The following is a 5,744-nucleotide window of genomic DNA, read 5'->3' on the forward strand; positions in this document are numbered from 1 at the left end:
GGGGAAGCCCAAGAACAAGCATTCCTTACCCTCAAAAACAAACTCACACATGCACCTGTCTTAGCATTACCGAACTTTAACTTGACTTTTGAAATCGAATGTGATGCTTCTGGTGTAGGCATTGGCGCCGTCCTGATGCAAGACAAAAGGCCTTGTGCCTTCTTTAGCGAGAAACTGGGAGGAGTTGCCTTAAACTATCCCACGTATGACAAGGAGTTCTACGCACTGGTGAGGGCCTTGGAGACCTGGCAACACTATCTATGTCCTCGGGAGTTTGTGATACACACCGATCACGAGTCATTGAAGTATCTTAAAGGGCAACCTAAGTTAAGTAAGAGACATGCCAAATGGGTAAGCTTCATTGACACCATCTCCTATGTCATTAAGTACAAGACTGGCAAAAAAAATGTGGTAGCCGATGCCTTATCATGTAGACACTCTTTGCTTGTCTTTCTTGATGCTAAGTTGTTAGGCTTCGAAATGATTAAGGAACTCTACACACATGATCATGACTTCGGTGATATATATGCTGCGTGTGTTAAGAACCCGCATGGGAAGTATTTTTTGCATGATGGATTTCTTTTCTATGTGGATAAGTTGTGCGTGCCTAATTCTTCCGTTCGTGATGTTTTGGTTAGGGAGGCACATAGTGGTGGTCTCATGGGCCACAAGAGCATTTTTACTGGCCTCATATGCGTAGAGATGTTGAACGCATGGTTGGTAGATGTGTCACTTGTCATAAGGCGAAGTCTAAAACAAATTCATACGGCATGTATACCCCATACATATCCCTCATTATCCTTGGGTAGACTTGTCTATGGACTTTGTCTTAGGACTGCCTAGATTGTGAGAACCCAGAAAAAAAAAATTTAGGCATTATGTTATTCCTGTGCACCCGTTTTCTTTTATTTTCTTCATTATATTACTTTTTAACAATATTTTATCAGTAAATATAGTTTTTAAATCATCTTTCTAGTATAAGTTAGTTCATGAGAAATTAGGAGTGTATATTGGACGTGGAACCCGCTAGTGCATTAAGTGAGAGAAATTCGGCCAATTAGGTTAAATTTTGCATAAAGGGATTTAATTCCTAGGTATTAGGAGTTAATTAGAGGTTACCTAGATGGATTAACCATGGGGAGACAAGAAAATAACTTCAAGCAACAACAACGTGCCAAGTGTCGATTTCTTACTTGAGTTGACTTGCCTAACTTTTGCCTAACTTTCTTTAACTTTACTAAAAGACCAAAATTGACTCAAATCATCTTCATTTCATCCCCATCTTGGCTGAACCTCTCTAGGAAGAAAAGAAAAGAAAGCTTCAACCTTTCATCTTCTATTCTTGCACAAATCTTGAAAACCAACTGATTAAACGTTGATTTAGTCCACAAAAAAGCCTTGCTAAGGGAGTTTGAAGGTCTTGGTGGAGTTGATTTGGAGAAGAAACCCCTAAGCTACTACTTTTCTTGAAGAGTTAAGGTATTTTGCTTGGAACTCACTCTTTGTTCCTAATAATGGCTAATTGGTGCCTTATGGTAGCTAACTAGTGAATTTTATGGAAGATTTTATGGATTAGAGTGAAGTTAGCTAATTTTCTGATTTTTGTAAGAATTTTTCTGTTTTCCTATGATGAATATGGTTGGGCTTGAATTGATGGTTCTAAATGGTGTTAAATAGCTCTCTTGTGCGTTAATTGCGAAAAATTTCCGCTTGTGCGGAAAATTTCAGATTTAGGGTTTCTAATTGGGGGTTTTCTATGGTTGGTTGTTGAGCCTTTAATTGGCTATGATTAAGGGGTATTGTGACCCTAATGACGTGTATTGAATGACCTATGAATTGTTTGGGTGCTTGTGGTTGTGTTGGATGCATTTTAATTGTTGGTTTGTAGGATGGAAAAGCTGAAATTTTAGGGGAAATGCTGTCCAAATGTCTAGGGTATGGGATTTTGTGAGTTTGGGTTGAGGTTGGATAGAAATGAAAGGTTTTGGGGTTTGTTTCTACTTTTAGCCCTAGAAGTTATGTGTTTTTCATTTCCAAGCTATCTTTGGGTTTTGCCTTAATAGTTCATTTAAAAAGGTATTCGACTCGTGTTCGAGTCTTAATTGTACTTTCTTGCTTATTATAGGGCGTGCCGGTGATCCGAGGCTCACGTCGGGCGAAAACTTGTGAAATTGCTTTGTTTGACTTGGTGAGTGTATTACTCACATGTTTGTTATTTCGTGGCTTTCTTGTACTTGAATTCTGTGATTGGACTAGTTGTGATTATTGTTTGGACCAGGTGAGGCGAGGGTGTACTTTACCACTCTCGTACTCTCCCACCTACTTGACTGTTTACTATATCACTTGAAATACTCTTGATTGTACTTGATTTGGTGTCGTTTGGACATGTATCTAACGACCTTTACTATTAACACTGAGCTCTACCTCATTGGAAGTCAATTGACTCGAGCCAGTAAGGACTTGGTCGAGGACATTTGACAAGCCATGGGGATTGTATTTGGGAATCTTTGGGTATGAGACCCTTGATTCCGGTATACTCGAGTATTACCAATTCTGTACTGCTTGGTGTTCGGGCCCAGTAAGGGGAATGTGTGGTGGATGGAATATTGGAGTAAAGAGGAGTCTACGGTTATGATTACACTGTATACATTGACGGAGAGTCAATGAGATGAGATCAAGCATGGCAAAAGAGGAAAAGGGCTCTTGAGAGCCATCCGTATCCTTTTATTCTCTATAGTTGTGTGGTGTTGATTTTACTCACTTGATGAACTTATTTGGATTGAATATTCTTGTGTTTATGTGATCCTGGTATATTTACGTGATAGTACCTCATTGGGCGAAAGCTCACTCCGTTAAATTTTGTTTTCCTTACAGGGAACCATCTTTTGGACTTTTGCTTTTGAAGAATGAGTTGAGCTAGTTTAGAGATTTTGTATAGCTCCTCCATGGTTGGAAACCCTAATTGTGTTTGGATTCAAATATTGCCTTTTGATGTGTAAATATACGAATGTGGTTTTGTAAACGTGTGTACTCATGTTCATGTGTTATATTTGGTTTGTATAAATCCATTTCAAGGATTATATGGAGTTACTTGTCTTCGATTGGGTCTTGGTCGGATTGTGATGTGGTAGTCACTATTCATTTTCCGTTTCTATTTTCATTTTCCGTTTCATGGATTTGTGGTTTGGTTAAGCGAGCCAATAGATTCCGAAACGACTTGAATTTGTGTATTACCGTCTTAGTAGTCCTGGTGAGAGCTGGGCAGGCAGTCCGCTAACCCCTTTGGTACGTCTTAGGGGAAGGCGGGGCTGTCACATAGATCACCAAGGGGCAATGATTCCATCTTCGTCGTGGTTGATTGATTCTCTAAGATGGCTCATTTTATCCCTTGCCACAAAACTGACGATGCATCTCATATTGCTACGTTGTTCTTCAAAGAAATTGTCCGTCTGCATGGCATGCCTAAGACCATTGTTAGTGATAGAGATGTAAAGTTCTTGAGTTACTTTTGGAAAACTTTGTGGGCTAAACTGGGCACTAGGTTGTTATTTTCCACCACCAGTCATCCACAAAGCGATGGACAAACTGAAGTTGTCAATCGCACACTTGGTACTCTACTTCGGGCCTTGATTAAAAAGAATATCAAATCTTGGGAAGAGTGCTTGCTCCACGTAGAATTTGCCTACAATTGCACCGTTCATAGTGCTGCACACTACTCACCTTTTGAGATTGTTTATGGCCTTAACCCCTTGACCCCTCTTGATTTGGTACCCTTACCTTCCTCTGAGCACACAAGCTTAGATGGGAAAAAGAAGGCTGATTTTGTGTGCAGGTTACATGAAGCCGTTCGAGTAAACATTGAGAAGCGTACTCAGCAATACCTCAAGCAAGCCAACAAGCACCATCGTAAGATGATTTTTGAGCCTGGAGATTGGGTTTGGCTACACCTGAGGAAAGAACGATTCCCCAAGTAGCGCCAGAGCAAACTATCCCCAAGAGGTGATGGACCCTTCCAAGTGCTCCAACGAATCAATGACAACGCCTACAAATTGGAGCTACCTGGGGAATACAATGTTACCTAATTTTCCAGCCATTTATGGCTTCATTATTTTTCCTCAGCCAATCCCAAAGTCATACATATCATAGATTCAAGTAAATAGCCGTTCCATAGGCTCATAACAACATAAGAATAAAAGTCAAAGTGATAACAAGTGCGGAAATGTAACCTAGCAAAAGACAGATTTGATGTGGGGTTGCGGAAAGAACATATCCGAGGCTACGCTAATCGGATTGAGACGTAACTTATACCGTTTCGAAGCTAAGACACAGGGCTACAATTTTTATGAAGATCACCTAGTCCAGTTTCCAATGCAACCTAGTCAAATTCCTAATTTACAGAACCAAAATCCAACTAATCGGCTAATTAACCGCACTGCACTGGAATGGTCATATCTCATGTTACCAAGGTCCGATTAAGGTGTTCTTGGAGGCGTTTAAAATCTAAGACAGAATACTAAAACTTTCATGTTTTGGAAAATAGCTAAATCATTACGGACCATAGTGAATAAACACAACCAAATAGACTAAACTGTCCACGCGGAACTCTGGAATGTAACCTAGAACAGCGAGGGTATTTTCATCTTTTCACAAGCTACGTTGCTCCGATTGGGCTGAAATTTTGTAGGCGCCTATAAAATACCATTATCTTGAAGTTTTAGGCCAAGCCTGATTCGGCCTCTAACTATGAGTACTAAAACCAGGCAGAATGTAAACATGAAATTCCAGAAATCTGGAGTTTTTGGGGTTTCATGACCATCTATTTATTTTCTTGCTTCCCAACACTACCAAAGCCCTTTATATAATCTTATATACAATATATACTAACTATACAACAAGTTTAGGCAGAAATTTATTAAACCCTAACTTGCATATATCATCCAAAATCATCACCCCAATTTGCATATCTTGTAATCAAGCCAAAACATGAACTAGATAACATTTTAAACCAAAATTTAAAAGAACAAGGACCATGATCAGATCTTATACCTCAAAGACAAAGCTTGGAAGAGTGATACTCCACCTCCTTTGGAAATTTTTAGTTCCCCCTAGCTTCCCAACTCACAACTCACTCTTTAATTGGTTTAGAATTTTGATTCCTCACTTGGATAGTGCAAATCAAGAAGAAAGAAGTTTGTTTCTTGCTCTCTTTTTCTCCCTCTTAAGCTCGGCCAAAACCAGAAAAGAAATGAAGGAAATAAAGCTGAAATGAAGGATAAATGGCAAGAAAAAAAAATAAGCAAAGAGCCATAGGGTGGTGATACTTGGCACCACCAAAGCCATGCAAATTTCTCTCACTTTCCCTTGCATTTTTGGCCACCAATTTCGGTCAAGCTAGCTGGCAATGAGGGGGAATATTTTGCTCAAGTATTAATGCTCATGTGATAAGAAAGTGGTGGTCAAGTGGTGCGTTCAATCGGTAGCGCGCAGTACCCGTCGGTTCGCGCCGTTTTTCTTTAAAACACACGTACTAGGGTTTTTACTTCCTATTCACTAACCTTATATCATTGCTCCTATTCACATTTTATTTCTCACTTAAAAGTCACTTTTAATCACCAAATTTGATCCCTGCTCCGTACCGAAAATTCATCCGGCGAAAAATCGCGAAAACCCTAATTTGCTCCAATCTTGAAACCGAAATGTGAAACCCTACTTTCTAGGTTCATTTGCACTTATTGTGGAATGAC

This window comes from Coffea arabica, chromosome 6e (genome assembly GCF_036785885.1).
Source record: "Coffea arabica cultivar ET-39 chromosome 6e, Coffea Arabica ET-39 HiFi, whole genome shotgun sequence".
Classification (NCBI taxonomy): Eukaryota; Viridiplantae; Streptophyta; class Magnoliopsida; order Gentianales; family Rubiaceae; genus Coffea; species Coffea arabica.